The 20,415-nt window shown below is 42.5% G+C and overlaps 1 long non-coding RNA gene across 2 annotated transcripts in view; it reads right to left on the bottom strand.

Moving 5' to 3' along the window:
- Positions 1-8,104: 8,104 nt before the first annotated feature.
- Positions 8,105-20,415, bottom strand: part of LOC123330407 — a 44,840-nt gene continuing 32,529 nt past the window's right edge. For both annotated transcript variants that reach the window (XR_006546314.2, XR_006640250.1), the window contains one exon: positions 8,105-8,488. This is a non-coding gene — a long non-coding RNA (uncharacterized LOC123330407). The remainder of the gene's footprint in view (positions 8,489-20,415) is intronic.

The following is a 20,415-nucleotide window of genomic DNA, read 5'->3' as shown; positions in this document are numbered from 1 at the left end:
CTGTGGAGAATAGTATGGAGGTTCCTTACAAAATAGAACTACCATATGATCCAGCTACCCCACTTCTGGGCATAAATGCAGAGAAAACCATACTTTGAAGGGATACATGCACCCCAATATTCATTGCAGCACTATTTTCATTAGCCAAGACATGTGAACAACCAAAATGTGCACTGACAGAGGAATGGATAAAGAAGATGAGGTACACGTATACAATGGAATACTGCTCAGCCATAAAAAGAATCAAATCATGTCACTTGCAGTGATGTGGATGACCTAGAGATTGTCACACGAAGTGAAGTCAGAGAGAGATAAATATCATGATATCACTCATATGTGGGATCCAATTTTTAAGATTATATAAATGAACTTATATACAAGACAGAAACAGTCTTACAGATTTTAAAAACAAACTTCAGTTATCAAAAGGGAAACATCAAAGAGAGGGATAAATTAAGGGATTGGGATTAATATATACACACTACTATTTATAAGACAGATAACTAAGAAGGACCTACCGTACAGAACAGGAAACTCAATATTCTGTAATAGCCTAAATAGGAAATGGGAAAAGAATATGAAAATTATATATATGTCTGTGTGTATACACATATATGTGTATATATATATATGCATGTATAACAATCACTTTGCTATAAACTAACACAATATTGTAAATCAACTACACTCTGATAAAACTTTAAAAGCCCTGGAATTACCCTAATTATCCTACAGGTAAGTGGCCTTTATAACAGGATTGAGTAAATGAAGTACAGTTGCGTCACACAGTGAATTGCTATACAGCAATTAAAATTAATGTCTATAACAATGTAGATGAATCAACACAGAAATATAATACGGGGTGCAGTCAGACATAAAGTGATATGCACAATATGGAAGGATCTATTTACATCTGAAATGCTTGCACCAATACTACACAATATTAAAATTATATATATATGTGTGTGTATACATATATGTATACATATGTATGCATGTATAACTGAATCACTTTGCTATAAACTAACACAATATTGTACATCATCTATACTTCAATAAAATTTTAAAAACATTGGAATTAGCCTAATTAACCTACAGGTAAGTGGCCTTTATAAGAGGGTTGAGTAAATAAAGTACAGTCGAGTCACACAGTGAATTTCTATACAATAATTAAAATTAATGTGTATAACAACATAGATGAATCAACACAGAAATATAATACGGGATGCAGACAGTAAGACATGAAGTGCTATGCACAGTATGGAAGCATCTATTTAAATCTGAAATGCTTGCATCAATACTACACATTATTTGTGCAAGCATCCACATGTATCCACATACAAAAATATACATGAAGAGGTTACATATCAACTTTCAGATATTGGTTTTCCCTCTGGGGATGGGGAGGAAGGTGAAGCCATACTGTATTATTTACTATTTAAAAGAAAATTGAAACAAAGATGGTAAAATGATAGCAGCTGTTTAATCTCCGAGGAAAGTACCTGGGTGTCTTATTATTGCCCATTCTCTCGCTTGCATTATTAGACAGAGCAGTTGTTCGGCTGGTTCACCTCTGTTACTCAGCATGAAGCACCGAGCTGAGGAAATTTCTCAATTTTAAACAAGTTAGGAAGTGAAGTTCAAGTTAAATTACACAAGAGCCTAATACTAAAAGAAATGACTTTTTTAGCCTAGAAAATAGACTTGACAAGATTAGGATGAATCGCTTTAAATTATTGCAGGGATTTCTAATAGAAGAATTGGATTTGTTCTGCCTAGGGGGCAAATGTAGAAACAGTGGTTTGGAACTGAGAAGTCTCAGATCCTAACCCAAGTTATGGCAGATCACCCAATGGCCAGAAGTATCTACAATGAGAGGAAGTGACTTTTTTGACAGATGTTCAAACAGGTAAAACAACGCTGTAAATGCAAGATGTAGGAATGCTCCACAATACTAATGGATATACTTTACTGAGTGCTTTCTATATTTTAAGAATTTTAAGTGTACTAATTTTTAAAATTTCCATAACCTTATGAGTTTATAGCAGTTTGTACAAATAACTGCTATGAGGCTTGCAAAGCACATACCACAGTATCTGGCACTTGATCATCTCACAGGGAATCATGCAGTTATTACTTTACGAACAAGCTTGATTAGGACCCCACTTCTTATCCCAAACTTGGTAGTCAACCAGAGGGTTATTATAAAGAGAACAGACACTGAGTCTTAACACATTCATACACAGTGAATTTACTACCTAAGTCACTCCTTCGTGAGGTGGTTAGACATAGAATAAGGAAGCAGGGATGAGGTATAAGTATTTGGACCAAGATAACACACGCCTGTCAAACCTGGGTGTTGGAGAAGGCATTGAACCCAGAGCCTGTAAGCTTGGAGTAGTAGAAATGTCTCTGTCTTTTATAAGCGGCTTTGTGTCCCTGAGCTAGTACTTTTATGTCACCGAATCTGGGTCTACTTAGCTTGAAGTCACCTTTGTCTCCAAATTCTATGCTGCTTAGATCCCATGTGGAGTCAGTGGAGACAAGTTCTCAGAAAACAGATGACCCAAGTCAGTTGACCCTTGAACAATGTAAATGTTAGGGGTGCTGACCCCTTAATAATTGAAGTTCTACGTGTAACTTCTGACTCCCCCAAACCTTAACCACTTATAGCCTACTGTTGAAGGAAGTTTTACCTTACCTATTTAATGTAGGCAATTGGTTAACACATATTTTATATGTTATGTGTATTATATACTGTATTCTTACAATAAAGTAAGCTAGAGAAAAGAAGATGTGTTAAAATCATAGGGACTTCGCTAGTGGTCCATTGGCTAAGACTTTGGGCTTCCAATGCAGGGGGCCTGGGTTTGATCTCTGGTCAGGGAACTAGACCCTGCATGCTTCAACTAAGAGTTGGCAGGCTGCAATCCCGCATGCCCCATTGAAGATCAAAGACCCCAAGGGATGCAATTAAGACCTGGTGCAGCCAAATAAATAATAAATATAATAATTATTATATTTAACTTATAAAATAATTTAAAATAATTGTACTTTATTATTAAAATAATAAAAGTAGTAAAAAAATTATAAAGAGAAATACATTTATACTATATATGGGTATTTATTGCAAAAAAAACCCACATAAGTGGACCTGTGCAGTTCAAACTCATGTTGTTCTAGGGTCACCTGTACCTAAACAGGAGACAGAAGCTCTTTCCTTAATTTAAACCTGTTGATAAACCTGCTGTATTAACTATCAGGCCTATTTGCATACTGCATCCTATGTAGCTGCTTCCTCCCAATGATGGACATGTTCGGAGCTTTTCAGATCCTGGGAATGATTTGGGTGGATAATGTCAGCTGATTATGAATTTCTGATGTGTGGCCCATAGCTATTGGTGATGAATCAGGCTGCTACACAAGGGGACTTTTGATCAAGAGCACATTTCCGCATAATGAGAAGTAAAGTAGTGCAGATTAATGGTGTCAGCATTTTAATGGGACCTGGGAAAATGGCTGGGTGATGGATTCTTTTTGCAGAGAGCAGCCCAGTCTTCTGCTTCTCAGATGTGCATCTGGGAGAGCCCAAGGGGAGCCACTGAAAGGTCATTGCCTCTCCCTTTGACAGGTGTTGGCACAAGAGTTTCCTTTTTGTGGACACCTCCTCTCTGTGGCTGTCCTTTCCCCCACTGAATGTGATACTCGGAGCAAGAGACAAGGAAAATTGTCCAGGGTCAGGGATGTCAGAAGCACCATCATTAAAAAACATGAAGGAAGTGTATAGTCATTGGGGAGTGCTAGGGTCATGAACGTGGCACTTGCCAAGCAAGGAAAACTTATGAAAGTGGCCCATCTTTATGTCTGGGTGTGGGTGTACACTGGACCTGCCCTCTACATAAGCTTTGTTACCTCAAGTAAACCTGGAGGAGGAAGACCTGTCAGTACGTGAACATCAACTATAAGCAGCAGACAGGGCCAAGCTCAAGGCCAAGGCATTTCATGAGGTTTGGGCTATTGCTGTGAATACCAAGTCATATCTACTGAACATCTACAGGATGCGGAGAAGATGCACACCCTTTGCATTTATCATTTCAGTGAATAATCCCCCTGCAGTGAAGGTATTCATATTACCATTTTATGGATGAGGAACCCTAGGCATTGGGTGTTTATCTGCCTCTTTTGAAATTACATAGAAAACAATAATAACAGCAGTAATAATCATGATTATACTCATGATCATAATTGCTAACATTTGCACAGCTTTCTCTATGAGCTGTCTCCACTCTTCTATGAGCCTGCTGGGTATGAATTTACCAGAGTATCAAAATAATGCTACAAGATCGGGCATTGTATTTTTACATGTACAAATGTGGAAACTGAGGCACCATAAGGTTATATAACTTTCCCAGGGTCACACAGTAAGTTATAAAGATATGATTTGAATCTTAGCATCTTGTATTAACCTCTATGCTTATGAGCCAGATGTAAATGCCACTTGCAGTGATAACTGGAGTACACTTTTCCCAGTCCTCCCTGCTTCCTTGTGTAACTCCACATCTGCCTGTGAACTGCTAAAATTACACACTCATAAATATTTATATAAATGTCACTGACCCCTAAATTGAGTTAGGTCTCTGCTATATGTTTGCATGCTATTCTTCCTCACTTTTAACACCCATCACAATTTCCTATGAATTCTTACATAACATTGTGTCTTCCCTTGTAGATTTCAAGCTGCAGCAGGGCAGGTGATGGACCATCTTTGCTGAACAGCATCCATATGAATAAAATCACATTTCTAATTGTTACCACATTTCACAAATACTCTTGACAGCATATTGGCAACTGGGAAGGCATATTTTATAAGGTCTAAGATAAATATTCACTGGAAGGACTGATGCTGAAGCTCCAATACTTTGGTCACCTGATATGAAGAGCTGACTCACTGGAAAAGACCCTGATGCTAGGAAAAATTGAGGGCAGAAGAACAGGGCGACAGAGGATGAGGTGGTTGGATGACATCACCGATTCAATGGACATGAGTCTGAGCAAACTCTGGGAGATGGTGAAGGACAGGGAAGTCTGGCGTGCAGGAAGTTCATGGGGTTGCAAGGAGTCAGACACAACTTAGCGAATGAACAATAACAAGATAAAATATAAAACCATATGTCTAAGCAAACATTCCTACTGGAATTTTTATGGTGCTCCAGGGGGCACCATAAGAATTAGACAAGAGCATTCCTGAGCAGTGAACACAGAGCTGCAGCAATGATGCCTGATGCCCCAGGACAGCCAAATAGAAGAGAAAACCTCTTCTTACCATGTGCTATGAAAACAGCAAATAAACCATGATTTCAAATACAAGCTCTAAATTGAAAAACTATATGCCTTGACTTGCAATCAAATTTCCTCACCATGGCAACTCTGTCTGGCATGATTAGTGATAGGGAGCAAATATGGTGCATTATTAATGATAGCGAGTGGGTTTTCTAAGCTAAGTCATGGAATAAACATTCGTAGATGAAGGGATGAACAAATGATTGAATAAATGAATCAATATAATACATTCGTGTTTGCTCTAAGGAAACCTAAGAATTTTTCCCCTAAGGAAAAATTGATGCTTCTCCACCACAAGATGCTTCTATTCCCAATGATCCTTTGTGTGTACACACTACAGTTTCAGGCCTGTTTCCTGGTGACTGTCTATGATCTAAAGATGAACATTAGGATCTGCATTTTACAAAGGAAGAAAGGGCAGTTTGCAGAGGTGAAGAAATTTTTTTAAAATGATGCATCATGGGGACCTCCCTGGTGGTCCAGTGGTTAAGAATCCACCATGCAATGCAGGAGACATGGTTCCATCCCTGGTTGGAGAATGAAGACCCCACATGCCACAGGGCAACTAAGCCCATGCACCACAACTACTGAGCCCACAGGCCACAACTGGGGAGTCTGTGCACAGCAAAGATATGATACAGAGAAGATCCTGCACGTCATAAGACCCAGCACAGCCAAAGATTTAAAATAAGGTATCATTATTGTTGTTGCTGTTATCTTACATATGCCCTTGCCTTTGAGCACCTGTTATATGCTAGGGATGATCAGCCCAAAGACAAGCTCCAGTGCAGCAGAGACTGATGGGCTTGGCTGCCTACCAAGAAGAGTGGAGGGTCCCAGAGACCATCACAGCTAAGGACTGCCAGCTTGATCTGAGGAATAAGCAGAGAACTCAGCTACTGCCCCATTTAGAGCAGCACTTACTATGTTCTCAGATCTTTAGTGGTGACCTACTTCTTGTGGCCTCCTCTTGCTGGGACATTTGCTCATTTTCCTGCTCCCAATATCCATGACACTCTGATGTTTCTAAGTCCAATGTCAGTCTCACTGCTTGGAACGTGTCTTTAATATTAAAAATGTTTCATTAGACATGGCTTTGTTTATTCAAACCTCATTCTTCCCTCACATCTTAATGATTTTAAAGCTCAGACTATTAATCTTCTTACCCAAGTTAAACCTTCCTCCCAATATGTTCTTTTATAGATATTTCTCAACGTAGAAGCTTACATTCATTGCCCTCTATGGACTTTCTTGGGGACAGAAATTAGCTGTGAAGCCTTGTTATCAGTCAGAAATGCTGAAGGAAGTGTTCTAGTATTAGGTGCGACTGGGGGGTGGAAGCTTTCTGGGGAATTCACCCCGCTGAAGTTGCTGAATCAAACAATTTAATTCAGTTCATTTTGGGAAAAACATTGACTTTCTCTCTGCACTGGCTACTGTGTAAGTCTAGGGAATAAGATGTACTGAAGCCATCATCATATGGTGATAAGAGGTAAGAGATACAGTAGAATTACAAATAATGAGCTCCATGTAGAAATTTATATAAATAGAGTTCTAGCAGGGACTTTCCTGGTGGTCTAGTGGTTAAGACTTCGCCTTCTAAGAGCTGGGGGTACAGGTTCAATCCTTGTTTGGGGAACTAAGATCTCATGCTTCATGGTCAAAAAACACAAAACATAAGACAAAAGTAATATTGTAACAAAGTCAATAAAGACTTTAAAACTGGTCCACATCGAAAAAAAAAACCTTAAAAAAAAAAGTTGTGGGGCGAAGAATTAATTCCATCAGGGGAGTTTCTGGGCAAAGTTTCAGGACATAGATAAATACTGAACCAAAGTATGCACTAGACTAAGAAGGACGACACCATTTGACACCAAGGTAAGAGCAGGAGTGAAGACAGCAGAGGGGCACAAAATAGTTTGTGTGTTATGTTGGGAGAACTGTTTCTTCTGCCAGTGTTCTGGTTTCCTTCATTTCCAAGAATACAATCTTCTTTCTTGGTGTTGGTTTTTTAAACTACTCTTCCTTCAACCTGTAACCATATCCCCAGCCTAGCTCTGTCCACTTGCCTACCTTCTTCCCATTCCTTTAATTCTCAGCTTCCATGTCACGTTCTCAAGCTGGCCTGTCCTAACACACTAGACTCAACTCTATCGTTTGCTTTATGCTCTCATCACATTTTTGAAATCCTCTTTGTTAACTTTCATTACATCCTACATACTTGCTTAATGCCTACCTTCCTCAATCCAGGGTGTTAATTAAATAACGAGGTCATTAGACTGATATGTCTCTAATCCATGGACATAAGCATATTAAAATCTATTGCTGTAAATGCCTTAAAGCTAGGAAACTGAAACACTAGGGACAGCCAATCACAGACAAGGAGGCTTTCAGCTACAGCCAATCAAATACTTTCTTATTCTTTGCTTCCTCATTGTTTCTGTGTAAGTCTTACTTCTGGCTCCTGTTGGCAGAGAGCTCCTAAACCACTTCTGGTTTGGCATTGCCTGATTACAATCAAGTTTTGCTCAAATAAACTCAAAAATGTTAATATGCCTCAGTTTATCTTTTCAGAAGAGTAAACTCATGCAGGCTAGACTGTGTTTGGTTCTCCACGTGTTCTCAGTACCTTCCTCAAGACCTGATCCCTAGATACCCCTTGTCAGTTTGTTTGTGAAAATGGTGGGAACTGCCTAGAGATGAGGAAAACATTGACAAAGGAAGAGGAAATTACAGCGAGTTTGAGCAATGTCTTCCATGCAAATATGCTTCCAGACACCTTTATTTGAAAAGGCAAAGTAAATGGAAGAAACACAAACATAATTTTCTTTGAGCTTTTAAGGACTGTTTTATAGGAAAGGAAGATAAAATATGGGTAACTCACAACTATACATACATACACTTGGAGGCAGGAGGTAGATGGGCTCTGCCTCTAGGGTAAAGCAATTGGAGACTCCCTGTGGACCCATACTCCAAGACAAGAATGGCAGGACTATTGAGAGAGGAGGCTGCTGCTGCTGCTGCTGCTGCTGTATCACTTCAGTCGTGTCCGACTCTGTGCGACTCCATAGACGTCAGCCCACCAGGCTCCCCCGTCCCTGGGACTCTCCAGGCAAGAACACTGGAGTGAGCGGAGGCTAGGCCCCACCTAGATAGAAGGTAAGAAACCATATATTTCTCATTTTTGAAGTCTGGAGACCTCTCCAACTACACATGAGCAGAAAGGCTCCTTAGAGGTCAAAAGGGGTGTGATGCTAACTAATGCCAAACTACTCATAGACCTCTTGGATAGATTCTATCCTGGCTAAGAGTCACATGGACACACAAGGGAGGATCCTGAGATATACCAAATATAGACTCTGAACCAGGTGAATCAAAATGATTGGCTGAGGAAAATCAGAAGAAATTCCCCATAAAAGTGATTCAAACTATCACAAAGGCGTGACTCAGGGACTCTCTCTCTGAATCTACTCACATGTCTATCCACACATACTGTGCTCTTTTTTTCCTAAAAAGTACATACTTCACTACTTTCCATCTTTGTGGGATTTTTTTTTTTTTTTCCTGCCAAGTCAAAGAACCAGGGCCTGTCACTGACCATTGGTCTAGTGGCTAGGATTTAGTGCTCGCACTGCCACAACCCGATCTCAATCTCTGGCTGGGAGCTGAAGCCCCACTTCAAACTGCTGCAGGCTGAGGCTGCCCGGGATCACACTGATAATGATTCCTGAGAACTGAATCTCACAGGAAATGATGGTGCTGGAAAAACAGTCTCATATATGCGGCAGTCTTTAAATGTTCTTCAAAGTATGGAGTAATTTATCCATGCATATACCTCAAAAGAAGAAAGGAGAACGAGGGGGAAGACTAAGGGTTCATTTGTATCTATGGAAACGGGAAGTAGACACAACCACATAAATGAAAAGGCCTGTCCAGTCATACTAGAGGAATGTAGCACCTTGGCTATTGGTTGATTGATTCATTCACTCAGTGAATGTTCACTGAGCACTTGCTCACTCAGTATCATGTCCATCATTACACCAGGCTCAGACCTTTTTCTTACAGAATTCACCATTCAATAGGAGAAAGACATCAAATAAATAATTAAACGAGAATTAATGCATCACAATGGCCAGGGCACTACCAAGGAGAAGCACAGATTTGAGGGTAGGCTTGGCCGCGGGCAAGGGCATGAGAAGGCATCTAAGACAGCCCATGCACTAGCACTGAGAGAGGAAGCTAGACTCAGGCCACGCTCACGAGGCCTTGCGGTGTCTTGAGTGCACCTAGCCCACCTGCCGGCACCCATAACTCACGTGGGTTCATTTTCATTTCTCATCATGTAACGAGTGACATCAGATCAGTTCAGTCACTCAGTCATGTCCAACTCTGAAACCCCGTGGACTGCAGCACACCAGGCCTCCCTGTCCTTCACCACCTCCAGGAGTTTACTCAAACTCATGTCCATTGAGTCGGTGATGCCATCCAACCATCTTATCCTCTGTTGACCCCTTCTTCTCCTGCCTTCGGTCTTTCCCAGATCAGGGTCTTTCCCAGTGAGTCAGTTCTTCGCATCAGGTGGCGAAAGTATTGGAGTTTCAGCTTCAACATCAATCCTTCCAATGAATATTCGGGGTTGATTTCCTTTAGGATGGACTGGTTGGATCTCCTTGCAGTACAAGAGACTCTCAAGAGTCTTCTCCAACACCATAGTTCAAATGCATCAATTCCTCAGCGCTCAGCCTTCTTTATGGTCCAACTCTCACATCCATACATGACCACTGGAAAAACCACAGCTTTGACTAGACTGACCTTTGTTGGCAAAGTATGTCTCTGCTCTTTAATATGTTATCTAGGTTGGTCATAATTTTTCTTCCAAGGAGCAAGTGTCTTTTAATTTCATGGCTGCATTCACCATCTGCAGTGATTTTGGAGCCCAGAAAAATAAAGTCTGTCACTGTTTCCCCATCTATTTTCCGTGAAGTGATGGGACCAGATACCATGATGTTAGTTTTCTGAATGTTGAGCTTTAAGCCAACTTTTTCACTCTCCTCTTTAGTTTCAACAAGAGGCTCTTTAATTCTTCTTAGCTTTCTGCCATAAGGGTGGTTTCATCTGCGTATCTGAGGTTATTGATATTTCTCCCAGCAATCTTGATTCCAGCTTGTGCTTCATCCAGCCCAGTGTTTCTCATGATGTACTCTGCATATAAGTTAAATAAGCAGGGTGACAATATACAGCTTTGACGTACTCCTTTTCCTATTTGGAACCAGTCTGTTGTTCCATGTCCAGTTCTAACTGTTGCTTCCTAACCTGCATATGGGTTTCTCAGGAGGCAGGTCAGGTGGTCTGGTATTCCCATCTCTTTCAGAATTTTCCACAGTTTGTTGTGGTCCACACAGTCAAAGGCTTTGACATAGGCAATTAAACAGAAATAGATGTTTTTCTGGAACTTTCTTGCTTTTTTGATGATCCAACGGATGTTGGCAATTTGATCTCTGGTTCCTTTGCGTTTTCTAAATTCAGCTTGAACGTCTGGAAGTTCACAGTTCACGTACTTTTGAAGCCTGGCTTGGAGAATTTTGAGCATTACTTTTCTAGCGTGTGAGATGAGTGCAATTGTGCGGTAGTTTGAGCATTCTTTGGTATTGCCTTTCTTTGGGATTGGAATGAAAACTGACCTTTCCAGTCCTGTGGCCACTGCTGAATTTTCCAAATTTCCTGGCATATTGAGTGCAGCACTTTTACAGCATCATCTTTTAGGATTTGAAATAGCTCAACTGGAATTCCATTACCTCCACTAGCTTTGTTCATAGTGATGCTTCCTAGGGCCCACTTACTTTGCATTCCAGGATGTCTGGCTCTAGATGGGTGATCACACCATCATGTTTATCTGGGTCATGAAGATCTTTTTTGCATAGTTCTTCTGTGTATTCTTGCCACCTCTTCTTAATATCTTCTGCTTCTGTTAGGTCCATACCATTTCTGTCCTTTATTGAGCCCATCTTTGCATGAAATGTTCCCTTGGTATCCCTTGGTTCCCTTTATCTAAGTCAAGGGCCTGTATCATGGCCTTCCACCTGTCTTTACCAGTATGACTATTTCTTAAACAGAAAAAAAACAAAAAACAAAAAATTGGGGTCCTCTTAGAACATGTGCACAAGAGGTCTGGAAAACACAAAATGGACCTTAACCCCCAACCCAGAGGTAGACTGCCCCTCTCCTTAGTGAGCTGACCCCCGGACCAAAACCAGTGTGAAGAATTTGACACAGTGATAGTCTTTTTTAGAATAAGAATAGTAACATTATCCCAGGGATGGGGGAGCCTGGTGGGCTGCCGTCTATGGGGTTGCACAGAGTCAGACACGACTGAAGTGACTTAGCATAGCACAGCATAGTAACATTATAGTTTTAACTTCCAGATTATTTTGAATTACTGTCTCCCTAGACTTTCTCTCCCTTTTGATTATCTCTAGGTTAAAGAAAAAGAAGAAAACAGAAAGAACATAAAAAGCCACAACAAAATAAACAGCTTCTAGACTCCTTAACAATTCCCAACCAAGGGCTCATGCCAGTTACTAGATCTATGCTGTAGAAGCAGAGTCCTAGCTTCTGCTTGATTTCATGACTTCCTGATTTACTTTGAATTTAAATTTGGGGATGGGTCAGAAGTCTAGATTGGGCACAGGTTTTAATCCTCTAGAATGCTAAGGTTAGGGAGGAGGAGATGGATGGAAATGCATGTGAAATGAACTGAAAATGGCATGAACTGAATGCTAGTCAGGAATGAAGGATAAACATTCCCCAACAGGGACTTCACCCTCACCATCTCACAGTACTGACTCTTGGCACATTTTGGATCCTGCTGGAATACCTTCTGTGATGGCTAATCTCATGTGTCAGCTGGGCCAGGCTATGGTGTCCTGTTGTTGGATAAAACACTAGTTCATAGCGAAGGTATGTGAAGGTATTTTCTTAGATATGTGTGTGTGTTAGTCACTCAGTCATGTCCAACTCTTTGCGACCCCATGGAGAGTAGCCCACCAGGCTCCTCTGTCCATGATATTCTCCAGGCAAGAATACTGAAGTGTGTAGCCATTCCTTTCTCCAGGGGATCTTCCAAACCCAGAGACAGAACCCAGGTCTCCCACATTGCAGGCAGATTCTTTACTGTCTGAGCCATCAGGAAAGCCCTTTCTTAGATGTTGCTGCTGCTACTGCTAAGTCACTTCAGTCCTGTCCTACTCTGTGCGACCCCATAGATGGCAGCCCACCAGGCTCCCCCGTCCCTGGGATCCTGCAGGCAAGAACACTGGAGTGGGTTGCCATTTCCTTCTCCAATGCATGAAAGTGAAAAGTGAAAGTGAAGTCGCTCAGTCGTGTCCAACCCTCAGCGACCCCATAGACTTCAGCCTTCCAGGCTCCTCCGTCCATGGGATTTTCCAGGCAAGAGTACTGGAGTGGGGTGCCATTGCCTTCTCCTTCTTAGATGTTATGAACATTTAAATTGGTAGCTTTCAAGCAAAGCCAATTACCCTCTGTAATGTGAGTAAGCCTCATCCAATCAGTTGAAGGCCTTGAGAACAAAGACAGGTTTCTCAATGTTGAAGAAATTCTCAAGACCACAAATTAGAAACCCTACTTGAGTTGTCAGCCTTCTGCCCTTTGGAATCCAAACTCAAGCCCGCAACGTCAGCTCTGATCTGAATCTCCAGCCAGTCCTGTGAATTTCAGACTTTCCAGCCACCACATCACAGGAGCAAACTCCTTAAACAAAAACAAACTCTACATATATCTTCAAAGAAAGCCTGCTACACTGACTAGAGCACTTCCTTCTCAGGAAAGGTCTGCTGGGTCTCACTTCTATGTCAGATCCCGGGAATATCAGATGGCAGTACCAGAAGTGACCTTAGCCTGTTTGGACAGTGGATGCAAATCTCTGTAAACTGCAGTGATACTCAACCTCCAGTCACCAGGGTGGGTGTCAGTCAGGGCCTCCCTTGACTATCTTCACAGCACTAGGGGCATGCCTGGCTCATGAACCACTGCAGACCCCCAGTCTCCCCTGGTGGCCATGCCCTTCTCCCTCCTTTGAACCACCACTCCTGCCACTGCAAAAATGAGGACTTAAGAGCAGAAGGAAAAGTAAGGTTTCCTCTAGCTCTGCAGTGGTAAGACTTTCACTTTGTTGAACATCAGAATTAAAAGGGCAAAACCTCCACCCCGGACCTCCAGAGCTACCCCTGCAGATTGGCTGCAGAAGAGAGCCGGGCGAGAGGTAATTAACCACTGCCGATCACTAACAGCTCAATGGGAAGGCCTGGGTCCAGGAATTCCTTTTGCCAGAGGTCCTGAGAGCATTTGCTGAGGAGAAATGAGTTTGCAAATAAGCACTTTTCTTTGAAAAGGCCCCCTTTCCCCAGCTCCATTAGCTCCCAGCTCGGCTTTCAGCTGTGAGGGCTGTCTTTTCATCTTGAATTTGACATATTCTTCTACTTTAGCCCAGTCAAACAGAACCCTTTGGCAAGCCACTCTCTCCCCCACTGTGAATTGTTGGGTACCAAGGCAGAGAATCAAGTTCGAGGTCGGCCAACTTCTCCCCCACAGCCCTCTGACTCTGCGTCTCTTTGTGTTCAACAATGGGTTTCCAAATTTTTGGTTTTCTTTGTCATCATGAAAGATATTGGAGTTAAACAAAGGGAGAACAAGAATTCCAGACGTGCTGAGAAAATGAGTGTGTGTGTGTGTGTGTGTGTGTGTGTGTGTGTGCGCGCGCGCACGCATATGCATGCTGTCTCACTAGCTACCCCCAAGGCCATTGATCAGCATTTGCAACCCTCAGGAATGTGTGTCATTTAGGGTTGAGTTAGTGGTTGGAGAAATGTTCCTTCCAACTTCTTGCTGTAATGTTTAACCTCTTTCTCATCTTCGGTGAGGTGAGGAGGCAGAACGCTGTGTGTCTCTGCTCTTACCTGCAGCACTTCTTTAGAATGCAGTCCCAGCTCCCCATTTGCCTCGTCCAGCCATTTTCCTTTTCTTGGATTCTCAGCCTGTGTCCTAAGCTTTTCTCATCTCCTGTCTTTTGCTCCCTCCAAAATATGCTCTGACCACAGCTTAAGGGATCTTTCTAAGATGTGGATCTGACTACCTACCTGCTCATTTCCTGGAGATTTAAATCTAAGCACCTAGGGGTAAGTCAAGGTGCCCTGGGGTTCTGATCATACCCACCACAGCCCCTCGGCTTCCCTTTCTCTTCTCTCCTTCTCGCTCTCCTTGCCTTTCTCTCTCTCCCCACCCACTCTCTTTATTTTTTGTAGCTGTGCTCCTTTATTGATATCAGTTTTTTGTTTGTTCGTTTTTAAAGGTAAACTCTGCCCTTCCCTAAACTCCTAAGTTCTGATATACTCTTGCCACCCTAGATGGGTGAGCCATTTATGAAGTTTTCACTGCTCCTCGCCATTCTCAGTGTATCACTTACATTTGCTCACCTTTCTGGCCAGCCTGAAAGCCCTCTGGGGTGGAAGCTTTCTATCCATAATGGAGCCCTGCATAGCGCGGGACATATAAACTATCCTCAGCTATTGCACTGGACTAAGAGGAGACGTAATACAAATATACTGTAGGAGTTACCCACTCTGACTCTGTAACTGGATTCGTGCAGATTGAATCCTGGCATTCATTGCCTGAGCCTCTATTGTCTTACCTGTGAAATGGGCATAATCATATCACTCTCAGAGCACAGCTGGTAAAAATTCACCAAGATACTGCATACAAAGTGCTCAATGCACCCCTAATATAAACAGTTAATAAAACATTGATATTTACCATCTTTGGGAGGTGGAGACCTGTTTATCTCCTCCCTCTTTGTTCATAGGCCGCCTCCATCCCAGTTCCCCACCGAGGTCATTCATTACAGGGGAAGAAAGAGTTAAGCCTGACTCTTCACCACAAATCCACAGGCACTAAATAAGGCTCCAGCGCTCAGGCTTTAAGTATGGGCTGCAGTTAACTATAAACAGCTGTTGGAAGATAATAGCCTTCTACTGGTAAAATAAGGCCAGCCCCCCTTCCTCACAATGAAACCTTTCTTGTAAAGAGCATTCAGAACAGATAAATAGATCTCAGTCTGGCAATAATCAGAATTAAGAGATGGGGGATGGAGGGGCCTTCCCAGATCAGGCCGACATATATATATAGCAATTCTATTTCCGTTTCCAAAAGCCCAAACACTGGGCGTCTCTTATTGCAGTACATTCCCCCTTTTGTTCCAAGTGGGATACAGAACTCTGGCTCCTGCTGCTCCCTTCCTGGGCCGGCATTAACTCTCATAACAGGCAAAAGAGCAGACACTAGCCAAGAAGACATATATATCGTTCTTTATACTAAAGCGCTTACCTAGGCTAATCTTTTCCCATTTTAGGAAACTGTGTTTGAATCAGAGCTCAGCAATGTGAGTCTACATGGAAATTAGGCACCTTTAGGTCCATTTTGGAATATAACAAAGGTGAGGTTCCTGTGAGTTGCTTCCATTCTGCTGGACACAGATGCATGGGATGGGCTTGGGGAATAGATTATGGAAAACAATGTTTGTTTCAGAAAACATCCAGAATTTGTTAAACATGTACCTGGTGTCAGGCAAACAGGAGGCACTTGATGTTTGTGTGTTCTTGAGTGGGCTCATCAACATCCATGTGTGAAGAGTGATGAAACAACTCCAGAAGCAAATGGAGTTGCTCTCAGAGAGTGGTTGCTGGAGACAGTCTTTGAAATGGAATTTTGAGTGGGTTGTCTAGTGTAAATTCTACTCATCCATCCATCTAGCCCATCCTTCCTCCCAACTTTCTATCATCTATTCTTCTATAACCTCTCTCTCTCTATTGAGTTTGTTGAGAGACTCAGAAAAACTAAGTAGTTCATACAGTGTCAATCAGAAAGTTAGAAGCAGAAACAGGAGATGTATCAAAACTTCTGACTCCCAGGCTTGTAAGTCAATCAGACATGGAAAATCACGGGACTAAAGTCATAGCACTGTTGCACAAGTTCTAGGGCCCACAACAGATTTCCCAACCTGGGGATCTGGCATAGGGACTGAGAACCCCTAGAGAATTTGACTTTGATGGGCCAGTGGGATTTGATGAATCTTGGAGGGCACAAACAAACCCTTGTGCCCACCAGGACCCAGGAGAAAGCAGCAGTGACCCCATAAGAGACTGAGCCAGACTTGCCTGAGAGTGTCCAGGAGCCTCCTGGACAGTGGGTTGGAGGCGTGGGTTGACAGTGGCCTGCCGCAGGGTCAGGAGTACTGAATACAACAGTCCCGGGAGCCCCGGCTTGCTGGAATAAGGTCCTTTGTACGAGGTCACCATTACCACCATGTCCCCCTACCACGGTTTGGCCTCACAGGGAGGGAACACAGCCCCACCCATCAGCAGAAAATTGGAGTAAAGACTTACTGAACATGGTGAGACTTTATTGTGTGTGGGAGGCAGGGGGGGCGGTGGGGAGGGGCGGTCTCCAAAATCACTGCAGACAGTGATTGGAGCCATGAAATTAAGACACTTGCTCCTTGGAAGAAAAACTATGACCAACCTAGACAGCATATTAAAAAGCAGAGACATTACTTTGCTGACAAAGTCCGCAAATTTTGTTGCTGAAATTGAACTAGAATACAAAAGTAGGAAGTCAAGAGATACCTGTAGTAACAAAAATCTGAATGCAGAGTTCCAAAGAATGGCAAGAATAGATAAGAAAGCTTTCCTAAGCGATCAATGCAAAGAAATAGAGGAAAACAATAGAATGGGAAAGACAAGAGATCTCTCCAAGAAAATCTGAGGTACCAAGGGAATATTTCATGCAAAAATGGGCACAATAAAGGGCAAAATCCATATGGACCTAACAGAAGCAGAAGATATGAAGAGGTGGCAAGAATACACAGAAGAACTCAACAAAAAAGATCTTAATGACCCAGATAACCACAATGGTGTGATCACTCAACTAGAGCCAGACATCCTGGAGTGTGAAGTCAAGTGGGCCTTAGGAAGCATCATTATGAACAAAGCTAGTGGGGTGATGGAATTCCAGCTGGGCTATTTCAAATCCTAAAAGACGATGCTGTGAAAGTGCTCCACTCAATATACCAGCAAATTTGGAAAACTCAGCAGTGGCCACAGGACTGGAAAAGGTCAGTTTTCATTCCAACCTGAAAGAAAGACAATGTCAAAGATAGTTCAAACTACTGCACAATTGCACTCATCTCACACCATAGCAAAGTAATGCTCAAAATTCTCCAAGTTAGGCTTCAGTAGTACATGAACCAAGAACTTCCAGATGTTCAAGCTGGAATTTAGAAAAGGTAGAGGAACCAGAGATCAAATTGCCAACACTGCTGGATCATAGGAAAAGCAAGAGAATTCCAGAGAAACCTCTACTCTGCTTCATTGACTATGCTAATGCATTTGACTGACTTGGAAAATTCTTCAAAAGATGGGAGTATCAGACCACCTTACCTGCCTCCTGAGAAACCTGTATTCAGGTCAAGAAACAACAGTTAGAATGGGACACAGGACAATGGACTGGTTCCAAATTGGGAAAGGAGTACATCAAGGCTGTATTGTCACCCTGCTTATTTAACTTACATGCAGAGTAAAATGTGAAATGCCAGGCTATATGAATCACAAGCTGGAATCAAGACTGCAGGGAGAAATATCAATAACCTCAGATATGCAAATGACACCACCCTTATGGCAGAAAATGAAGAGGAACTAAAGAGCCTCTTGAGGAAGATATAAGAGGAGGGTAAAAATGTTGGCTTAAAACTCAACATTCAAAAAACTAAGATCATGGCATCTGGTCCCATCACTTCATGGCAAATAGATGGGGAAACAATGGAAACAGTGACAGACTTTATTCTCTGGGGCTCCAAAATCATTGCAGATGGTGACTTCAGCCATGACTTTAAAAGATGCTTGCTCCTTGGAAGAAAAGCCATGACAAACCTAGACAGCATATTAAAAAACAGAAACATTACTTTGTCAACAAAGGTCCATCTAGTCACAGCTATAGTTTTTCCAGTAGTTGTGTGTGGATGTAAGAGTTGGTCCATAAAGAAGGCTGTGTGTCAAAGAATTGATGCTTTTGAACTGTGGTGTTGGAGAAGGCTCTTAAGAGTCCCTTGGATTGTAAGGAGATCAAACCAGTCTATCCTAAAGGAAATCAGTCCTGAATATTTATTGGAAGGACTGATGCTGAAGTTGAAGCTCCAATACTTTGGTCACCTAATGCAAAGAGCTGACTCATTAGTAAAAACCCTGATGATGGGAAAGATTGAGGGCAGGAGGAGACGGGGATGGACAACAGAGGATGAGATGGTTGGATGGCATCACCGACTCAATGTCCATGAGTTTGAGGAAGCCCTGGGAGATGATAAAGGACAGGGAAGCCTGGCATGTTGCAGTCCATGGGGTTGCAAAGAGTCAAGCAACAAAGTCAAAGTCTCTGAAGCTTGGGTAAACAAAACTCAAAAGGAATGGTAGTAGGAGCAGCACTCAGGAGTTATATTCTGTTTCTTGCTGTGGTCTCAAGAGAAACAGTGATGTCTGCTGATGTCAATCCCCAGGTAGATCTTATGTCTTGGAAAGTAACAGGGACGGTAAGTACTGTTGAATTAACGAATGACTTATGGACCTGCCCACTGCTGTGAAGGCAGCTTTTGCATGTCTAACAATGCAGGAGTAATGAGTACCCTTGGTTATCCTTACTGAGGTTAATCATGAACCAGTAAATGATGGCCTGAGAGATGGGACTCTAGTTATTCCCATTTTATAGATAAGGAAACTGAGGTCTGGAAAGAGTACAGAATTTGCTTCTTGTCACTCAGTTAAGAAGTTCCAGAGCCAACCAAGGTTCAAAGCTCTATTTTCTGACCTACACCTTGATGTCTTGACTACTAAGATGCCTTACTGAAAAATCATTGAAAAATCATTGCCCTCCTTGTATGATGCAAAGCGTACTTGTGTTTTTGCTTTGTGTCCTTAAACTGTCAAAAGTGTAGCATCCTGAGAGATAACTTTGTCATTCCTATTTGACATGAGTGAGATCCGAGGCTCTGAGAAGGCACCTGACTTGTCCAAGGTCACTCAGTCTGTGAGATATGGAGATTCCTAAACTCAAGTCCCATGCTTCTTTCACGACAGCATGGCTGTGCTGTGCTGTGCTTAGACCCTTAGTCGTGTCCGACTCTTTGTGACACCATGGACTGCAGCCCACCAGGCTCCCCTGTCCATGGGGATTCTCCAGGCAGGAATACTGGAGGGGTTGCCATGTCCTCCTCCAGAGGATCTTTCCAACCTAGGGATCGGACCCAGGTCTCCCACAATTGCAGGCGGATTCTTCACCGTCTGAGCCACCAGGGAAGCTACCTCCCTGGGTATTTTAAATCCACAAGGTGATATCTGTACTGTGTCCTTGCAAACACAGGTTAAGATCACCTTTCAAAAAATTCTAAGATGTTACCAACTTCAAAATGATCAAACCAACCAAAGAAGAAAAAGGAACAAGGTCCCAGGCTTGGGTTGAGACAAATGTGACAAATGTAGCCCAACTTCTCATCAGTTACTTCCAGGCCAATTCCAGTCAATTACTCTTAGATCCCTGGAGGGCTGTGCCAAGAAAGACCATGATCATAATGGGAAAGCATCCGTTGATACTGAATTAAGCAGGTACCATGTTGGAATGCATATGGGTGGCTGGGAGGGAATGTCTTATTTGCTTTTCCAGATGTCCTTTTCCCTTTTCACTCTGCTCTGTGGTTGACCCCTACACCAGAGGAGTCCCTTACTCTCCAGCCTCTGGCTGGGTTTGGCCAATGGGTTGCCCACCAGGAGACTGAAAGGAGGGAGGGATGAGGTGGAGGTGGTGGTTTTTAGTTCCCTGATTCCCTTGCTGTGGGACCACCATGGCTGATTTCACCCCCTCAGAGGAAGATCACGGCTCCTGCTGGGAGGCTGTCTGCTCTTGGCATTCTCTCTCCAGATCCCAATCCTTCCCTCCTTCCTCCTTTACTAGCCCTGGGTTACT

Source organism: Bubalus bubalis, chromosome 18 (assembly GCF_019923935.1).
Source record: "Bubalus bubalis isolate 160015118507 breed Murrah chromosome 18, NDDB_SH_1, whole genome shotgun sequence".
In the NCBI taxonomy this organism is placed as follows: domain Eukaryota; kingdom Metazoa; phylum Chordata; class Mammalia; order Artiodactyla; family Bovidae; genus Bubalus; species Bubalus bubalis.
This window is presented reverse-complemented; position numbering and strand designations above follow the sequence as displayed.